This window comes from Myotis daubentonii, chromosome 4 (assembly GCF_963259705.1).
Source record: "Myotis daubentonii chromosome 4, mMyoDau2.1, whole genome shotgun sequence".
In the NCBI taxonomy this organism is placed as follows: Eukaryota; Metazoa; Chordata; class Mammalia; order Chiroptera; family Vespertilionidae; genus Myotis; species Myotis daubentonii.
The window spans coordinates 50,449,143-50,470,869 of NC_081843.1; the positions used below are offsets into that span (position 1 = coordinate 50,449,143).

General features: G+C 42.0%; 1 long non-coding RNA gene across 2 annotated transcripts in view; it reads left to right on the forward strand.

Annotated features, from left to right (window-relative positions):
• The window catches only part of LOC132233363 (uncharacterized), a 72,071-nt gene that overhangs the window by 48,348 nt on the left and 1,996 nt on the right, over positions 1-21,727 (forward strand). Inside the window, exon 3 of one of the 2 annotated variants that reach the window (XR_009452607.1) lies at positions 37-523. The exons of the other annotated variant lie outside the window; for it this stretch is intronic. This is a non-coding gene — a long non-coding RNA (uncharacterized LOC132233363). Of the gene's footprint in view, positions 1-36; positions 524-21,727 lie in introns of those variants that run through there. 2 annotated transcript variants of the gene reach the window in all.

Consider the following 21,727-nt stretch of genomic DNA (forward strand, 5'->3'; position numbering starts at 1 on the left):
ATGTTCTTAACTTCTCCCTGCCTCTTCTTTTTCCAGATATAAGCAGACCAAGAATAACTGAGTTTCCCAAGACTTCCTTTCATTATTCCATTTTGCCTGTTCTGAAGAATGCCATGTAATATGTTTGGGATAGGATAATACAACCTCTAAAAAGAAAAGTTTCCATTTTTAGTTTAATTTGGAAAATAAAAACAACTTAGAAATACTTATACTTGCTAATCAAGGTAAACATTGAAGAATTTTGCCATCTACTATCTAGTTAGAATACTTCCATGAATAGATTCATGAACATAGGTAAAAAATCTCAGTTGTATTTATTTTAATTTCTAGAATATGCAAATAATATAATTTGAAATATACCAGTGGACTGAATAATGATTCTGAAAATTCTTCTTAACATTTCTTATCAAAATTTGTATTTTGCAAAATGGCATGTCTGGAAGTCCACATAAAGGAAAATGGAAATCTAGAGGGAATGCAATTGAGAAAGCTCAGTAATAAATTCAATCATGCACATGTAATATTCTGCTATGTTTTTAATAACCTCTAAGCCATAATTTTCTAATGGAATGAAATAACTCTGTCAGAGGCAAAATCAATACTTTCAAAGTACACGCTAATGTTCTGTGAAATTAGAAATTGATCTCTTTTCCTTTCTTTTGTTTTCTTTTAAGAATTAATACAAGCAGGTTTAGAAATTTGGATTATATATAATATTTGAAATACAAATCTCTTGACTATATTTGCTAAAAATGAACTTTCAAAGTTATAATTGTGTTGTTATGTCTTCTTCCTTATTGATAATAGATTAAAAATATAAATAAAAACTTGATTCTTCAAAATATTATTACTAGTCAGATAAGACAGTTAATATTTCAATTTTGCTAGCATGTGTTGCTCAAATTACAATCTGAACAGAAATGATATGTATCAAAACTAAACACTTTACTTAGCAGTTAAGAGGTAACACTATTATCTCCTACAATGCTTTTGCTTAAAATTCATACTATTACAAACTTGTAGTGATACGCATGAGATCTACTGTATGATACAATCCCCCCCAACATGTAACAAATTGTTGACCATAAATCAAGCTGTTATACTAGCTCTGTGAACTAGCTCTGAAAATATTTTAGCTTTTAAGATATTTTATTTTTTTTCCTTTTTTTTTATTTTATTAAATCTTTATTGTTCAGATTATTACATTTGTTCCTCTTTTTTCCCCCCATAGCTCCCCTCTACCCAGTTCCCACCCCACCCTCTGCCCTTACCCCCCGACTGTCCTCATCCATAGGTGCACAATTTTTGTCCAGTCTCTTCCCACATCTCCCATACCCCTTTCCCCCGCAAGAATAGTGAGTCCATTCCCTTTCTATGTCCCTGATTCTATTATAATCACCAGTTCATTCTGTTCATCAGATTATTTATTCACTTGATTCTTAGATTCACTTGTTGATAGATGCATATTTGTTGTTCATAATTTGTATCTTTACCTTTTTCTTCTTCTTCCTCTTCTTAAAGGATACCTTTCAGTATTTCATATAATACTGGTTTGGTGGTGATGAACTCCTTTAGCTTTTCCTTATCTGTGAAGCTCTTTATCTGACCATCAATTCTGAATGATAGATTTGCTGGATAAAGTAATCTTGGTTGTAGGTTCTTGGCATTCATCACTTTGAATATTTCTTGCCACTCCCTTCTGGCCTGCAAAGTTTCTGTTGAGAAATCAGCTGACAGTCGTATGGGTATGCCCTTGTAGGTAACTGAGTTTCTTTCTCTTGCTGCTTTTAAGATTCTCTCTTTGTCTTTGCTCTTGGCATTTTAATGATGATGTGTCTTGGTGTGGTCCTATTTGGATTCCTTTTGTTTGGGGTTCTCTGTGCTTCCTGGACTTGTAAGTCTATTTCTTTCACCAGGTAGGGGAAGTTTTCTGTCATTATTTCTTCAAATAGGTTTTCAATATCTTGCTCTCTCTCATCTTCTGGCACCCGTATAATTCTGATGTTAGTACGCTTGAAGCTGTCCCAGGGGCTCCTTACACTATCTTCATATTTTCGGATTCTTTTTTCATTTTGCTTTTCTGGTTGGGTGTTTTTTGCTTCCTCGCATTTCAAATCATTGACTTGATTCTTGCGCTCCTCTGGTCTGCTGTTGGGAGTCTGTATAATATTCGTTATTTCAGTCCGGGTATGCTTAATTTCTAGTTGGCTCTTTATCATAACATCGAGGGTCTCATTAGATTTCTTATAGATCTCAATAACTTTATCGGCGGCTTCTAGACAGTTCTTGAGAGACCTTAAAAGTGTGGTTCTGAACTCAATATCCTCCATTGACAGTTTTGTCCTGTTTCTTTGTCTCCGCATTTTAATGCTTTCTTGGTGCACCCCCTAGTGGTCTTTGTACGCAGTCTTTTTGTAGTTAAGCCTTGATTGTTGTAGTTAATACTAGGGGGATTTGACCTCCAGGCCAGCTGGCTGTGAGAATCAGCTGTGTCTGCAGTGGGAAAACTTCTGTCCTCTAGGGAGGTGCTAATCTAGCCTTTGCCTGAGGCTATCTGGCAAATGGCTCTGCACAGGGCTTGGGCAGGGCGGGTTGCACAGGATCAACCGAGCGGGTGGAGGGAGCAGTTATGGCTGCTCTCAGTCCCGTCCCCAGAGGCTCTGCCTCTCAGAGTCCCAGAGAGAAAGCTGCCCTCGCGTTCCGACTGATGCCAGACAGTCCCGCTTCTCCCGTTTGAGTCTGGGTCCCTAGAGACTTGCCCAGAACTGGAGCTCAGAATCTGCGACTCCCTCCCAATTGAAAACGACAACCGCGCCCTCAGCTACCAGCCCGCTCAGCGAGTACCTCCGCACCTTTGTATTTTCCGCACTGCGCCTCCTCTGAGTCTCCTATGCTGTTCTCTTTCCTTCTAGTTGAAGAATTTCCCCTCAGCCAGTCTTCCTGTGGTTCTGGGCGATGTCCGTTCCGTCTTTTAGTTGTATTTTTGAAGTGGTTGTTCGAGGCAGCTAACTCCGGTGTTTACCTATGCCGCCATCTTGGTTTTCCCGCTTTTAAGATATTTTAGATTGGTTCTTGTTGAGATTGTTAATTCACCCAATTTATTAATTTCTTCCTCTATTCAACCCATTTGATCAGTTGTTGTTCTAGCTGGTGTTGTTTGAGAGGAAAGGTGCATGTTCCACATAAAATAGTACAGGAGTTTCTAACTCGTTCCTTGGTATTTATCTGCGGATTGAATGTTGCATTGGCACATATTCAAGATATTTGCTATGCTGCAATTTCCATCACTACATTCTCTTCCATATTTGCTGCCATTAAGGCAGTATGGTACACGATGAAGGGTATGGGCTCTCAGGTCTGCATAGGTGCAAATCCTAGCTCTACCAGTTATTAGTAATGTGACCTTGGGAAAAATATTAATTTACCTGGGACACAATTTTTTCATTGTTAAATGTAGATGAAAAAGTTCTCATAGGTGGCTTTGAAAGATAAGATGAGATGCTGCATAAAAAGGACTTAGAGCTATTCCCAGTGGGTAATAGGAACAGCTCTCAGAAGGTTTTTGCATACTTTTTTCCCCTTTCACTACTCTGAGGCTATGTTAGCTTTGGGAAAAAGAAAGGACGTGCTTTCTTCTCCAGATTATGGAGATGGTGCCTGAGATCTATCTTGACTCATAGGAATACCAGCCTTGGTCAATCACAAGAATTGAATAGAGGTTAAGAGAAGGATAGAAGAGCTGTATTGCAGAGATAGGAATATTTAACCTAGAGGAGGAACCCAATTATCACTCAGTGACTCAGTGCAAAGACTAATAATAAGTAGGGTCTTAAGGGAGATATCATCACTGTAAGTCTGATTTCTTCTACTCTGCTACTTCTGGTTCACCTTTTGCCTTGATTTAAGATGCTCGATACTTTCATTCCATGTTGTTGTTGTATTTTCTTACCACTAAATGTTTACATGGTAGCTGGTAATTTGGGTTTTTACAATTGTGAAATTGTAGGTTCCCTTAATCAGAATTCTTGGAATTGGATTTTCTTTGGGAAATGACATCTTCTACAATAATGTGTCTGTGTTATTTGTCTTTTCCTTTGTGCTACATACAATAGCTGTCAATCTAGAGAAAGATGCTCTGGGCAGACAGACTGAGATGATTATTTAGCGTGGGGCTTAAATAAAAGTGTGTCATTATAGAATATTTAGACATTTAACTACTTTATAAAAATGCCATATAACCTAAAAATTAACACATATTTCTAAATACTTCAACTAGGCCACAGCAGGAGGGGGGATAGTGAGATACAGATGAGTGAACAAGGTCAACCCAAAGTGCTCACAAAGTACTTTGTTAAAAACATGGTAGTACACATCCCATTGTATTAACGGTATTTTCATATCTGTATCCTGAACAAGATTTAGATTTTCATTGTCCATCTGTGCTAAGTGAAGGAGCAAACAAATAGGCCGACTTAGGACAATTTATCACCACGTGAATGTGATGAAAGTTTATGCCTATGAGGTGGAAAGTAACGAGGGAGTAGAGTCTTTCCCAGTGGGCTGGACTGTTCTCTTTGAGAGCACTGGTGCTACTTCTAACTCCCCTGGCACAACATTCGCTCTACATTGAGGAATAATGCCATGATTTAGTGTACAGCTGTCTCAGTGACTGCTCTCTATTTTTTTTTTAATTAAATCTTTATTGTTCAGATTATTACATTTGTTCCTCTTTTTCCCCCCCCCATAACTCCCCTCCTCCCAGTTCCCGCCCCACCCTCCGCCCTCACTCCCCACCCACTGTCCTCATCCATAGGTGCACGATTTTTGTCCAGTCTCTTCCCACATCTCCCATACCCCTTTCCCCCCCAAGAATAGTCAGTCCATTCCCTTTCTATGTCCCTGATTCTATTATAATCACCAGTTCATTCTGTTCATCAGATTATTTATTCACTTGATTCTTAGATTCACTTGTTGATAGATGCATATTTGTTGTTCAAAATTTGTATCTTTACCTTTTTCTTCCTCTTCCTCTTCTTAAAGGATACCTTTCAGCATTTCATATAATCCTGGTTTGGTGGTGATGAACTCCTTTAGCTTTTCCTTATCTGTGAAGCTCTTTATCTGACCTTCCGTTCTGAATGATAGCTTTGCTGGATAAAGTAATCTTGGTTGTAGGTTCTTGGTATTCATCACTTTGAATATTTCTTGCCATTCCCTTCTGGCCTGCAAAGTTTCTGTTGAGAAATCAGCTGACAGTCGTATGGGTATTCCCTTGTAGGTAACTGAGTTTCTTTCTCTTGCTGTTTTTAAGATTCTCTCTTTACCTTTTGCTCTTGGCATTTTAATTATGATGTGTCTTGGTGTGGTCCTCTTTGGATTCCTTTTGTTTGGGGTTCTCCGTGCTTCTTGGACCTGTAAGTCCATTTCTTTCACCAGGTGGGGGAAGTTTTCTGTCATTATTTCTTCAAATAGGTTTTCAATATCTTGCTCTCTCTCATCTTCTGGCACCCCTATAATTCTGATGTTGGTACGCTTGAAGCTGTCCCAGAGGCTCCTTACACTATCCTCGCATTTTTGGATTCTTTTTTCATTTTGCTTTTCCCATTGGGTGTTTTTTGCTTCCTCGCATTTCAAATCATTGACTTGATTCTTGCGCTCCTCTGGTCTGCTGTCGGGCGTCTGTATAATATTCGTTATTTCAGTCCGTGTATGCTTAATTTCTAGTTGGTTCCCCAATATAAGATCGAGGGTCTTATTAGTTTTCATGTAGATCTCATTAAGTTTATCGGCAGCTTCTAAACAGTTCTTGAGAGACCTTAAAAGTGTGGTTCTGAACTCTATATCTTCCATTGACAATTTTGTCCTGTTTCTTTGTCTCCGCATTTTGTTATGCTTCCTTGGTGCACCCCCTAGTGGTCTTTGTTCGCAGTCTTATAGTTAAATCTTGATTGTTGTAGCCAATTCCAGGGAGGGTTTGACCTCCAGGCCAAGTGGCTATGAGAATCAGCTGTGTCAGCAGTGAGAGAACTTCTGTCCTCTAGGGAGGTGCTAATCTAGCCTTTGCCTGAGGGTATCCGGCAAATGCCTCTGTGCAGGGCTTGGGCGGGGCGGGTCGCACAGGATCAACAGGGTGGGCCGGAGAGAGCAGTTATGGCGGCTCTCAGTCCTGTCCCCAGGGGCTCCGCCTCTCTGAGTCCCAGCACCCGCTGCAAAGCTCGGAGAGAAAGCTGCACTCGCTCTGACCGAAGCCAGACAGTCCCGCTTCTCCCGTTTGAGTCTGGGTCCCTAAAGACTCGCCCGGATCTGGAGCTCAGAGTCTGCGACTCCCTCCCGATTGAAAACGCCAACCGCGCCCTCCGCCGCCAGCCCGCTCCGCACACTCCGCACCTCAGAATTTGACTTCAGCACTGCGCCTCCTCTGAGTGTCCGTGTGCGTTTCTCTTTCCTCCTAGTTGTAGGACTTCCACTCAGCCAGCGTTCCTGTGGTTCTGGGTGATGTCCCTTCCGTTTTTTGGTTTCACTTTTGAAGTAGTTGTTCAAAGCAGCAAACTCCGGCGTTAACCTATGCTGCCATCTTGGTTCTCCCGCGACTGCTCTCTAGACAAGAATCAGGGCTTTTCATGAATTGCTTGTTTAAAGTCAATTTTATTTTGATTAAAGTGAAACATGTAGAGTTTTAAAACCAAATACCAGTAATTGTAAATACCTGTGGTAAAATAAATTACTAATCAAAAATAATTTATTTCCACCAACCCCAACTGATTCTCTCCTTACTGGTCTCACACTACAGGAGATTTTTAATTCTAAACTCAGCGCTGTCAGATTTGGCCAATACCATGTGAATGGAAGTGATGTGTGTCACCTCTGAGAAGGGACTTTAGGAGCCATAATGTGGTTCTTCCATCATTCTTTCCTTCTGCTACAAAATTGGCATTTCCCAGCAAGGGAGCTGCTCCTTCAGCCTTGATCCTATCATGAAGATGCAGAGGAGACACTCATGGTGAAGGTGAGTGGGAATCCCATTCATGTTGTTGTCAGTCACTCAGATGTAAGGGTCACTTGTTACTATAGCATAATTTAGCTAAGCTGTCTGATTCGGTGGCTTATAGTTAAAGTGGCCATTAACTTATTGTCAAATCCGGACACTACTGAGAGTTTAAGGAGGTTTTGTGACCAATTTGTGTAAACTGGTTCTCTCCCAGCAGCAAACAGTGGTTGTATGGCCATCTAATTGTAGTGGAAACAGTGATATATGGGGTCATTCTGACTTTGTTTTGACACTCTTACCCTCCTTTGTTGGGGCCACTTTGTTGGAGCCTGGAATGCATGAATTTCTTTTTCTTGACTGACTTGTTTGCTGAAGCATCTCTTGTAAAAGGGTGCATGGGGACATTCGTTTAAAAAAAACAAAACCTTTTGTGTCTAAACTGTCTCAATTTTATCTTCGCACTTGCTTGGAACAGAATTTTAAGTAGAAAAAATATTTTTTCCTTAGGTTTTGAAGCATTACTCCACTGTCTTTTAGCTTTCAGTGTTGCTCTTGTGCAATTTGATGCCACTCACACTCTCATTCTTTTGTATTGGCAGACTTTCTCTCTGGAAGCTTTTAGGATCTTCTCATTATCCCTGGCATTTTGAAATTTTGTAATGATGCATATTTTTTTATTGCTCTAGTCACTTTGTTGACTTTCAGATATAGACTCTTTCCTTTCAGTTCTGGGAAAATGTCTTGTATTAGTTTTCTGCACTATTTCTCCCCACCAACCTCCCTGTTCTCTTAATTTAAGTACTACTGTTATTCATTGGTTATCCCAGATCAAATCTAGAGGGATTTTTCTTTTTAAACTCTCTTTACTTTACTTCTGATTCTGTAGTTTTTTTTGTTTTGTTTTACTTTCTTGGTGATGTTTCTGTTTTAACGTTCAACCATTTGATTGATTTTTTAATTTTCATTTTGGATGATTTATGATGGTTTTTTTTCCTCTTATCATTGTATGGTTTCCTCGTATTTTATGAATGCAGTATCTATTCTTTTCTCACTGAGGGTATTGTTTATCATGTATTTGAAGTTTTCTGTGCTTTTGCTTTGTTTCTATCTCTTTATGGCTTTGTACATCTGTTTTCTTTATCTTTTTATTTTATTTTATTTATTTTTTTAAAATATATTTTTATTGATTTTTACAGAGAGGAAGGGAGAGGGATAGAGAGTTAGAAACATTGATGAGAGAGAAACATCGATCAGCTGCCTCCTGCACACTCCCTACTGGGGATGTGCCCGCAACCAAGGTACATGCCCTTGACTGGAATCGAACCTGGGGCCCTTGAATCTACAGGCCGACGCTCTATCCACTGAGCCAAACTGGTTAGGGCTTTATCTTTTTATTTTAGGTTGGAGGCAGGTTTAGCATGAAAGAGTTAACGTGGCAGAGCTGGGTTGCCTAAACCCTGCACATTTCATAGAAAGGCCTTTTTTCAGGTCTGGCCCTTGGCTGACTCCTGGAAGATAAATTCTGAGCCCTTGGAATATTCTGCCTGATACGGTTGATTTTGTATGCCTGAGGCCTTGGACCACACTATACCAGTGTGATCTCATAGTTTATGCTAACAGTGTGATTTATGATGAAAGCCTGGTTTTGCTCTGGGGAGAGACGCTGAAACCTGAGTAGCTGAGGTTAGTCATAAAGGTCCTGCTTGCCTCCATGACTGACCCCTAATAAAAACCCTGGACACCAAGGCTCAGGTGAGCTTCCCTTGTTGGCAATAGTTTATATATGTCATATGTTATTGCTGGGAGAGTTAAATGCATCTCTCTGTGACTGTACTGGGAGGGGACACATAGAAGGGAACATATATTTGTTTTTTCTTGGACTTTGTTCCATGTAGCTTTTCCCTTTGCTGACTCTAATCTGTGTCCTTTTATTGTAGTAAAATATAACCATGGGTACATCAGCTTTTCTAGTCTTGTGAGTCCTTCTAATGAATCATTAAACCTGAGGGTGATGTTGGAAACCCCCAACACAAAGGTAATTCTTTTTTTAAAAAAAATATATTTTATTGATTTTTTACAGAGAGGAAGGGAGAGGGATAGAGAGTTAGAAACATCGATGAGACAGAAACATTGATCAGCTGCCTCCTGCACACCCCCTACTGGGGATGTGCCCACAACCAAGGTACATGCCTTGACCGGAATCGAACTCGGGACCCTTCAGTCCGCAGGCCTGAAGAGGGAGATTCCCTACAGATGGGAGAGGAGAAGCAAATATGAACCTTTCCCCCAAGGAATGCTGGCGATCATCAGACACTAGACAAGGCAAGGAGCGGCCTTTCCTAGAGTCTCCAGACGCCCTGCTGACATCTTGATTTCTGCCCAGTGATAGTGATTTCAAATTTCTAGCCTCTAGAATTTTGAGAGAATTAATTTATTTTAAGTCACCAAGTTTATGGTAATTTGTCACCATAAATAACAACTTCAGGATACTAATACAAGCATTTAAAAAAAAATCTTTCCTTGTCACTTTAGTGGGGTTTTGTGGGGTAAATGCATGTGGTCTGTATGCCAGGTGTAACCAGAAGCCTTTCAATGAAATGCCATAAAGATGAGGCAAGGAGGGGAGAATGGAAATTCTGCCAGAATATGCATTCTTCTGATGCTTTAGTGTGGCTCCCCTGGGGGGGGTGGGGGGGGGAGGGGAGTTGTTTCTAGATTTCAGTCACTTAAGGAAGTATCATCCAAATGGCTGTAACTTCTCTGGGGTATTTAGAAATAGCCAATGACAAGCATGACATTTTTTTAAAAAAATACATTTTTATTTATGTCAGAGAGGAAGGGAGAGGGAAAGAGAGATAGAAACATCAATGATGAGAGAGAATCATTGATTGGCTGCCTCCTGCATGCCCCCCACTGGGGATCAAGCCCACAACCTGGGCATATGCCCTGACCAGGAATCGAACCAGTGACCTCTTGGTTCCTGGGTCGACGCTCAACCGCTGAGCTACACCCGGCTGGGCAAGCATGACATTTTGATCCAGCCCTCAAACTTGAGAGAGTTTGGACTATCAGCAGGTTGGGAGTGGGTGCAGAGGGATGGGTTATAGTCCATAATTTTCACCATTGCCCTGGTGTAGGGACTTCTACAGCCATCCATTTGAGCTGCAGGGTTTCTTCCTATATGATTGTCCTGTGAGCCTTCATGCAGTTTAAATAAAAGAAGAGGGATTGCCGCTTCTCTATCTCTCCCCATGTTTGATGCTAGTGATGCTTTCCATGTACGGTGTCTGCACTGAGCCAAAGATGATAGGAAGCTGACAGGAGCAGGGGGTCAGGGAAAGTTAGATCCAGAGCAGCACAGGGGAAGCATTCTGAGGCTGGATGCTGGAGGCCGGCCTGGAAGGGATGTCTTCCTTTCACAGTCAGCGAATATGTAGGTAGCACTTGTGAACTGTAAAACACTGCCCAACACTGGTCCTCTTTTTCAGAGGAAAGAGTACCCTTCACCCTGTCCTTGCCCTTATCCAAGTAATCACAATACACAAGAGATTAAAATGCATTAGTAAGGAATTCAGGTTAAGGAATAATTTCCAAACTCCTTGAATTCATGGATGTAACAAGAATTAAAGCTAAAAGTTTAACAGCTAGAATTTACAACATTAAAACCTATAAAAAGACTATTATTCAAATTTTCCTGCTACATTATTACAGAAATAAATCTCAGAATTTATAACAAAATCGGGACTCAGATATTTTCTACAAATTAGATTTTTCTTTTCTTCATATGACTAGACTTGCTTGGGAATTTTAGGTGATAGATGTAGATTTTAAAAAATAATGACTAATAAGAGATGACAAATAAAGCCTAAAATGACAGGGTAAGCCAAATAAATAGAATTATGCTAGATAGAAGCAAGAAAATGGCCATTCTTGGCAGCATGCCCTCTGGGCTGTAATGAGGTCTAATGCTGTTGCTTCTGGTACTTCATATGATGCTGGTGGTCAGTGAAAGTTTAAAACACAATCAGAAACGTACTCTGCAGTAATAAATTTTACTTTTGCTGCGCATAGACATGAATATACAAATTACTTGCTACTAATTCAAAAAGCCACTTCCCGCAAACAAATAGCTCCCCTTAACCAATATGTCTCAGTTTCTTGACAATATTGAAAGGATGACCTAATATCAAGAACGGCTTAATGGTATTTCTTGAATATTAGATACGCTGATTAAGTGCTCATGATAAAAGTAGGGAAGAAATATTGGAAAATATAGGGTGGAGGAGATCACAGGTGATAATGTGTGGAATCATGAGGGTATAAGTTAACAGATGACTAGAGTACTAAGTACTGGACTTCAAGAATTCAGTTTCTCTCTTCTACTGCCTGCTTTGTTCTAGAAAGATCTTAAGTTTACAGATATTTGTGTGTGTGTGTGTGTGTGTGTGTGAGAGAGAGAGAGAGAGAGAGAGAGAGAGAGAGAGAGAGAGAGAGAGAGAAGGAGTAGTAGAGAGAGAATGAGAACAAGAGAAAGCAAAATAATATATAATTTTAAAGGAAAAGAGAAGAAAGCAACATAAAGGCATGGATATTAAAATGACATGAGTTTTAAAAAAATGCTAACCACAAACATCCAGAAAGGCCATCAAGTTTGTATCTGATATTCTAGAAGCTATTCAGAAAAAGAGGTATATGGGATACAAACCTGTTTGTGGCTCTGGAGGTACAAAAGTATCCCTGAGGTTGGGGACAGGCAGGTACTTCCTGAGGTCTTAATGGAGCTGGCATTGTGTGGTGTAATAGAGTCCGCCGTGGTTGCAATGATACATTTCTGACGATAGTTGATTATCTAGGTCTCAGTGGCTTCACACCCAACAACAATTCAGCAAATCATTCCTACCAGGTAATGTTAAACTACAAACCATATATACAGCTGGATGGAAGAAGCAGAATTTGCTTCTGAGGCTTAAGTGCTTGGACAAAGAACAAGTAGAAAGCTGAGCCTGCCCTGCCTTTGTGGCCCTCTGTGCTTGAGAGTCAAGAAATGAATAAATACATTTACCTATACGGAGAAGGGTAGGACTCTCTGCATAAAAGTTAGAAAAATGAAAAAGACTGCGACTCATTATACACATTTAAGCAGCCTACCACTAGCTCTTTCTTCATTAGTCATATGATTCCAGATGTGGACCTAGATAGAGTAGGTTCTTTTTCATCTGGATGAGTGTGTAGTTCCACAACCACAAGCTGATAGAGTATGGATAAAATACAAAGACGTGTCAACGATCCTCCCTGTCTTCCCTGGATAAGACCTAGTGGGGTCCACCCAGAGCCACCCACATTACACAACTCCAGAAGGTGACAGTTGGATGGATTTTGTGTGACTGTCCAGTGGCACATGGGGTTGTGCTACCTAGAAGTTCTAGGAGGTCTTTTTGCCAGAGAGTAGATATAGCTTCCCCCCCACTTTGAGCAGGGTGGAGTGCACATTGATATTAGAAGAGAGATGCTGCTGCTTGCTTAGCAGGCTGAGTCCTTTTTTTGTCAAGAGAAGACATTGAGCTTCTAGGAGTAGGTAGTAGAGATTCAACAACAGCACAGACCAGGGACCAACCCAGTTGCTATGGGCTCTGTTGGAGTGATGGTTGTTGGACCCTTCTGTAAATACAATTTTCAAAAATTGGAACTTGCACAAATATAAATCCCTATCAACACGTTCACTCAACTCATCAAATAATGAAGGAACCAGCAGGATGGCAGGCTGATTCCAAGAGCATTTTGAGAAACTTGGACATTTATAGGAAATTTAATAAGAGGATGTTAGAATGAGATTGTTAAGTTAGATCAGAAACTGGTTAATGGCTCAAAAGGCAATAAACTGCAACATTTGGGGATACTTTTTTGCCACCATATAGAAATCATTTGGATAATTTTCATAGGATTCCTTTTACAGAACGAATGGGGTGCAGTTCTGACTCTTTTCAGGAGATGCTGAACATTTTAATCACAGCAAAGCTGATTTAAGGTTGTATGCTGTTGGGTTTTTAATATCAGTTTTTATTAATTTTATCTTAAAAGCATACCCAAAGTATTCTGGATAAGAGAGGGATTTCTTAAGCATGTAATCCCTCATTGCCCCAGAATCCACCTCTTGGGCGATGTGATGCAAGTCAGGCCAGATGACCTACTTGAGTGGCTGGACACTCCATAGGTGAGAGGCAGGACAATGCCTTTTCTCTGCTTGTAATGGGGAAGGAGAGAGCTGTCCTTCTCCCCTCCAGTAAAGGTCTCCCTGGAAACATAATGGGCATGAATCCTTACTCCAACCCTTCAGTTTATAAATAAAACCTGTCCAGGAGCCAGAATGTGTGTGTCTTGGCTTGTACTATCAAGAGATGCCTCCAAGTTCTGGGCCTATTCCACTTTTAAATGTAAATATCTAGTGAAATAGCCCTCCAGTCTAGGCTGTAACCTTTTGGGGTCTTTTTGGATCAGAGCAATTAGCTTCATCATTAGGGAAATGAATGGTTGCAGGTAATCCTATGGCATGTAAAAAAAACTTTCTCAGAGATCTGAAAGCAAACTCTTTTTTCTAAGATTTTTCTGTTTCTATATTTTATACTAGAGGCCCGGTGCATGATATTTGTGCACGGGTATGGTCCCTAGGCCTAGCCAGTGATCAGGGCCTATCTGCGGGGCAACTGGTGGGGTGGTTGGGGGCCCCCACTAGCTCCCGCCTTGGCTGTTCTGGCACCGCCTGCCGGCACCACCCCCCAACACCACCGCCAGTCACCTCCCTCTGTGGGGTGACCAGGGGGGTGATTGGGTGACCCCTCACCCCCACTGGCACCCGCCTTGGCTGGCCTGGGGCCTGGGAGCTGGGGGCAGCTCCTGCATTGAGCTTCTGCCCCCTGGTGGTCAGTGCGTGTCATAGTGACTGTCTTGGGGAGTTAGGGCTTTGCAGGAGCAAATACCATGGCTAGTCATTCTCAAAATATGGTCAGCCTCACAGAAATTTTCAGAAGTGCAGACTTTTAGGCATTGAATTACAGCAGACTTACTGAATTAGAAACTCCAGAGGTGGGTCCAGCAATCTGTTTAAGGAGCTCTCTAGGTGATTCTGCTGCAGGCTACCGTCTGAGAGCCACTGCTGTGTACCATGCCTCATGACCTAGTTCCAGTATTTCTCTTTATTTCCTACAGCCATTTTTTGCTCCCTGCCATGCATTGTCAATTCATTATTATTAACCAAGTCTCTCTGCCGCCATGATGAGGTCCACTCTGGCTATAGTAAGTTTGGTAATAATCTAAAGAGCAAATTTGTATGCGGGAAGCATCCTATCTAATAATAGAGAAACATGGTAATTAACCGTAACTTCACTACTCTTCCCATTGGTTAATTAGCAAGATATGCAAATTAATTGCCAACAAAAATGGCGGCCAGCAGCCATGCAGCTGAAGTGAACAGGAGGCTTGCTTGCTCCAGTGATGGAGGAAGCCAAGGTTCCCTGCCTGTTGCGGCCCAGCTTTGAGCTCCAGATGCAGCAATGTTGCAATTATAGAAGCTAAACAAACCCAGAAACCTGCTTTCAGCCACCAGCGAGCTCAGAACTTAGAGCACCAGTGATAGCAACAGAGTTTCAATTATAGAAGCTAAACAAACCCAGATACCTGCTTTCAGCCAGCCACGGCCTCAAGCTGGAGCCGGCTCTCAGCTCCAGTGACAGCCATAGAAGGTAAATAAATCCCAGAATAAAAAAAAGAAAAAAAGGAGAGGTTGGGAACTTCAGTCACCTGCCAGCCTGAAAACAGCCCTCAGCCCCTTACCCAGACTGGCCAGGCACCCCAGTGGGGACCCGCACCCTGAAGGGGGTGTGACCAGCTGCAAACAGCCATCATCTCCTCATCCAGGCTGGCCAGGCACCCAAGTGGGACCCCCACCCTGATCTGGGACACCCTTCAGGGCAAACCAGCCGGCCCCCACCCGTGCACCAGGCCTCTATCCTATATAGTAAAAGGGTAATATGCAAACTGACCCTAACAGCAGAAGGACTGGGAATGACTGGTCACTATGACACACACTGACCACCAGGGGGCAGATGCTCAATGCAGGAGCTGCCCTCTGGTGGTCAGGGTGCTCTCACATGGGAGGAGCTCTGTTCAGCCACAAGCCAGGCTGATGGCTGCCAGTACAGCGGTGGTGGTGGGAGCCTCTCCTGCCTCCTCAGCAGCGCTAAGGATGTCCGACTGCAGTTTAGGCCTGCTCCCCGCTGGCAGGTGGACATCCCCGAGGGCTGCCAGGCTGCCAGAGGGATGTCGGATTGCCATCTTAGGCCCAATCCCCCAGGGAGCAGGCCTAAGCCAGCAGGTGGTCATCCCCTGAGGGGTCCCAGACTGCGAGAGGGCACAGGCCGGCTGAGGGGCCCCCCTCCCCCGCCGAGTGCACAAATTTTTGTGTACCGGGCCTCTAGTTCTAGTATAAAGAGAAGGTTATGAGAGTCCAGTTTCTGAAGGGTTTTTTAACAATCAGAACTACCACCTATTTGGGATGGACACTTAATATGGACACTTGAGCAGCAGCAGGTGGAGCAAATGACTGAACTTTTTCAGTTTCCTAAAGCAAACAATATTGGGGAGACCAAATAAATGAATTTCCTGCTGGAAGAGTAACTTTCTAGCAGGATCATCTCATGTAGATCCACCATGCAAAAACAGACACTCAGAATATTATATATTTTATGTTGCATATTGTATCACTAGTACCCTTAGGAAACAATAAAGTTCTATTTTTACATGCTTTGTAGATGTTTTCAGGCTTTTAGGAATTCTGGTGTCATCTATCTCTGTTGATACCAGAATTGTTTAAAGTGTTCTGTGGTGTCTGCCTGGTAACTTCACAAAGGTGACATCAGAATTCCCTTTATCTGAAAACAGTGCATTCTTATACACAAAAGTGGGTTTAATCTTATCACTTAGGACTGACTCTAGGGGCCTAAGAGAAACTACCTATTTTCTCAGTCAAGCTGCCCTTCTGGAAAATTAGTAAATGATATCAGATCATCTAAAATTCCATTTCTAAAATCACTTAGTGAGATTCCCTTCCAGCTTTATGAATTTAAGTAAACAGAACATGTGGGATTGATGACAAACATTTCCAAAATTCTTGTTATGTTTCCATGAACATAAATTTGATTTACTTGGCATTCATGACAAAGATCATAAGCATTAATCCACAACAAAGAAGAAGCACAACAAAGAAGAAACACATAGAAAGGAAAATATAATCATCAGCATGTATGTTTCTATGCTGCAGTGTTAATGTTGACCCAAGAGTGAACGTGCATAAGAAAAAAAAGAAGCCTAAATTTAGATAACACTGTCACTTAAAATTAAACAGGGGAATAATCCAGGTTAGTATAAATACTAACACACGAACCATAAATGCTTCAGAAATAAAGAATGTTTCCTTGTTTCTTGTGGTACATGAGTATCACCTACTTTCATAAAGCAGAATTGTTTTTATGGACTGCTGAATTATTCCTTGCAGTACTATACTCTTTGTTGCTTTGAGATTGGGTTGGAAGGAGCAGTCATTACTTTAAAAATTGCCAGTGTTTATCCAGGATTCCGTGACCATTTTGTTGAAGCTTTCAGAAGACTTTCCATATAGGCAAAGTACACAAATCTTTTTTTCCCTTTCCCCATTGACGGCTTGCTTTAGGAAGAGTTATTATTATTATTATTATTTTTAAAAAAGCTTTAATTTTTTAAAATTTTTTCAATTATAGTTTAGATTCAATATTATTCTGTATTAGTTTCAGGTGTACAGATAGTGGTTAGACAATCATATACTTTACAGTGTTCCCCCTGGTATTTATAATATCCACTTGGCACCATACACAGCTATTACAATATTATTGACTATTTTCCCTATGCTGTACTTTCCATCCCTGTGACTATTTTGTAACTACCAATCTGTACTTCTTAATGCCTTCAGCTTTATCACCTAAGTCCTCCCAACCCCCTCCCCTCTGGCAATCATCAGTTTGTTCTCTGTATCCATGAGTCTGTTTCCGTTTTGTTAGTTCATTTATTTTGTTCTTTAGATTCCACATATAAGTGAACTCATGTGGTATTTGTCTTTCTTTGTCTGACTTATTTCATCATATTCTCTAGGTCAGTGGTCGGCAAACTGCGCTCTTTGGCCCCTTGAGTGTGGCCACGAAGTTTCAATCGCACTGTACGTGTGCGCCCGCCCGCATGTGGTATTTTGTGGAAGAGCCACACTCAAGGGGCTGCAGTTTGCCGACCACTGCTCTAGGTCCATCCATGATGTCCAAATGGTAAGATTTTCTTCTTAAAAAAGGCTTCCTTTAGAGCAGTGGTTCTCAATGCCATGACTCTTTAATACAGTTCCTCATGTTGTGGGGACCCCCAACCATAAAATTATTTTCCTTGCTACTTCATAACTGTAATTTTGCTACTGTTATGAATCGTAATGTAAATATCTGATATGCAGGATGTATTTTCATTGTTACAAATTGAACATAATTAAAGCATAGTGATTAATCACAAAACAGTATGTAATTATATACAGTGGGGCCTTGATTTATGAGTTTAATTTGTTCCATGATGGAACTCGTAACTCAAATTACTCGTATGTCAAATCAAAAAGTGAACGAGTGAGACACGTGATGCTGGGCTGATGTTGTGGCGTTCACTGTGACGTTTGCTGCGCCAACTAGCGGTGGAGTATCTGAAGCTGGCTCGTAACCCGAATTTTAGCTCGCAACTCAAAGAAAAAATCGGCCGAGAGACAGCTCGTATCTCGAAAAACTCGTTAGTCGGGACACTCGTAAGTCAAGGCCCCACTGTATGTGTTTTCCGATGGTCTTAGGCGACCCCTGTCAAAGGGTCGTTTGACCCCCCGGTTGAGAACGGCTGCTTAGAGGGAACTTCTCTATGTGACGGCTCAGGCAGCTGTCATTTATCCTATCCACTTTCCAATCCTGGTATTCGTTGTCCTTTGATTTGAGACTGTTTGAAACACCAAGTCATGTAGAATCACGTTAGCCCCTTAGTTTAAGGGAACTTTTTGGTTTGGCTTCATAGGCCCACAGTATCAGAGAAGAATAAATGCTGGGACATTCTCTGCTGAACTCCGGGAAGGAGAATTAGTCTGGCCATATATCCTTCAAGAGAAAATCAATTAGAAACATACTGTGTACTGTACTATGATCTTACTGTGTTGGGTATGCTTACTGTGGCATGATGCTTTACCTCAGTGGTCGGCAAATTGTGGCTTTGCAAACTGCGGCTCGCGAGCCACATGTGGCTCTTTGGCCCCTTCAGTGTGGCTCTTCCACAAAATACCGGCTCTTCCACAAAATACCAACTTCTGCGCTTGGGCCACGAAGTTTCAATCGCACTGTACATGTGCGCCCGCATGTGGCATTTTGTGGAAGAGCCACACTGAAGGGGCCAAAGAGCTGCATGTGACTCACGAGCCACGGTTTGCCGACCACGGCTCTCTCTAAATGCAAATCCATCCACACTATCTCCAAAAGGGGAGGCAGAACAAGTGCCTATTAGACTGAGTATGTGTAATTGCTGTGGTGTGACGTTCTCCCTGTTCATTCCAACCTGGCCTGTGTGTGGTCCTAGGGCTCTGGAGTTCGCTCTTGAAGGTCTCCTTTTTTAACCAACCCTGGAATCCTTTCTTGTTCAACGGTGCTGTGACATGTTTTGTGTGTGTGTGTGTGTGTGTGTGTGTTTTCTCTTTCCATGATATGATTCTGGCTGAGGATTCAGATGCAGTTCTTCTAGCATTCCTTTGCTTTCTGTACACAAAGACAGAACACAGAATTTTTATTTTATTTTAGTGGTTTAACAATTAATCATCATGAGGAGGAAAGAAATGGATAACATATGAGCAGACTCCAGGAAGTTAAGAGTGTAGATGAAATAAGTTTCTTGCTTCCTTCAGGTCCTTTCATAATGCTTTACTTCCCCCATTGCCTACCTTGAAAACCAATTCCATAATGGCAGAAGTATCTATGTATCTATGGGGTAGACAAAGGTAGGTTTATAGTTGTGAGTACACAAAACAGAGTTTATTCTTGTATTATTATTTATTAATTATTGTATTATTTTCCATATGGACAGCTGTAAACCTATTTTTGCCAACCCCTTATATATCTTAACATAGCAAAGGAATAAAAGAGGTTGACTATAGAGTACATTTTCCTAAAAACTTCAGCCAAAGGGTAGAAGGAATTATAAAATTGATTTCTAAAAATTAAGAAATCCATAGAGTAGGATTTCTTAATTAAAACAGAACCTTGAAAATAGGAAACAAAATCTATTTCTTACTGACACAGAGTAGAACATAACCTTCTCTTGTAGTTAAAATTAAGGGCTGACGTGATGACTGAGGATGTCTTTGTAGATTTCAGTACCATCATAACTAAGACCTACAAGTACCACATTCTGTGTTGCCTAAGAAAACCCAGATGGTCATTGTCCTGTCTGCTCCATTTCTTTTGATTTGTGTAATCTGTGTACCGGTGTGTATAATTATCTGTCCCTCCTTTCCAGCTGATACAGTTTCAGTAATGTCTGCAAATAGGTTTCTCTGTGACTGCGTGGCACTGAGCAATATGTCCCACATCTAATATTGTGCTCTTCCTTAGAAGAAAACTAATAATGCTAACTGTAAAGTTAACTATAGCACAGTAAACCATCCAATTTTATGGTTCTAAGTTTTTATTCTTGGCAGTAGAGGTAGGCTTGGTAGTTAATTTTACATCAGGCTGCAACCCAACAGTTTGTATCTGACAGCTTTAAACAGAGAAAATGAATATTTTTAAAACAGCCCGGCAACTATTGCTATGAATCACATAATTGGGGACTGCCAGTGGATAGTGAGTAAAAACCCACTCTGTTCTGTAATTCTGTTGCAACTATCGGCTCCTGCCGTGGAAAGAAGAGTGGACATTAAATCAAGACCACATTTTCTTTAGCTCCGAGGCTGCCTGTGCGAACTATTCCTCACTCGAGGATACACTGAAGCAGGGGAAGTTCTTGCACTAAGCTTTTCTCCGTAGCCCAGGTAGCCCAGGATGGAGAAGCAGGAGGAGGCAGAGAAGACCCGAGTTTGACTCCCTGTCTTGGGCATAATAATAGAACCTACCTCAGGGTATTGTTGGGACCGAGTGAGAAATGCCTGTGAATCTCTCAGTACAGTGTTGGTGGAGACCACTCAATACATTTTATTTATAACCATTGTTATCATCAGCTGTGTCCTTGGGCAATTGACTGAGTCTCAGTGTCTTCATCTGTAAGATTTAGAACATATGAATTCTTGTTTTATCATCGTTAGGTTGTAAGTACAAAGAGCATACACGGAGTGTGGGTACAGAGCCAGCCTTCACTATCAGTCCATTTTCTCTCCTCAAGAGTTCCAAAGACTGTAGCTCTTCTGTGCTGGATCCAGAAATGTTACCACGTATGCATTTCATTGGTAGGATCCAGCAGGAAGCAACTTTATTGCATTACTTATTTTTACCTTGTCCTTGAGCCCTTTCGGTCTGATCTTCCTTATCCACCCCAGGAAACTAGCTTGGGCAGATCTCACAGTTTTCTAGTCACGTTCAGGAATTAGAGAGTCTCATTTTCAGACATTGGAAAGTTCAATCTCATCTAAATCTGTCTATTTCTCACCCAATTAAAAACTTTCCCCCTTTGCAGCTTGCTCCTGACTGAGGCTTGGAAACCCACAGTAGGCAAGAGGAGTCCAATTTGCCCATTGATGACACCTACTGGGTTCCTATCTTTTCACCCCTGTCCTCAAGGCTGTTTCTGATTCTTCCAGGATGAGCGTGGGGAAGAGAGCGGAGAGGGAATGGGACACACGAGTCTAAGCCGACCAAGCTGGTGTTGCTGTTCCTACATGGCAGCTACCCCAATGCTCTTCCCCTCACCCGCCGCTCTGGCGAGAGGAAGCTTCACCCAAGGGAACTTCCCACCTGCAGCTCTCTGATGCAGGTGGTTTCCCTGCTGATGCTTTCGGACTTCCCCCGGGGTCCAGGCCCTGCGGAGCTGGCTCCCTGCAGGCAGGGCTGTGCCTGCCATTGGTCGATGTGTGTCCGCCCCCACCAGGGGCTCTCTCACCCTGAGCCAGGGCCAACTGATGTCAGGAGAGAGCTGTAAACCCAGCTCTGTGAGCCCTGGTTCCAGGGAAAATCATCAGGTTTTCCTAAGACTTCCGTTCCCCAGGATCTGCTGCAGGCCTGTGTGGAGCCCTTGGAGCCTCTGGATCTGGCTAATGCCCTCTCTCCCCCTCTCATGGGAGGGAAGCGGTACATCAGTGGGCGATAGGTGGGTATAGAGCCAGTGTGATGGCGAGCTCAGTGTAAACGGTGTGACTGCTTAGTTTAGATAGTTCTTGCTCTCTTTTTAAAAATTAATTTCAGAGAGGAAGGGAGAGAGAGGAGAGAGATAGAAATTCAATGTCGAGAATCCTTGATTAGCTGCTTCCTTCATGCCCCACATTGGGGATGGAGCCCATAACCCCGACCTGTGCCCTGACGGGAGTCGAACAGTGACCTGGTTACTGGGCTGACGCTCCACCTCTGAGCCACAGCGGCCGGGCTAGAGCGTTGTTCTCTCAACACCCAGGGCCTTTAGCTCCGAGTTCTCCGCGGAGACTTCCAGGCAATAGGACAGATGCGCTTACAA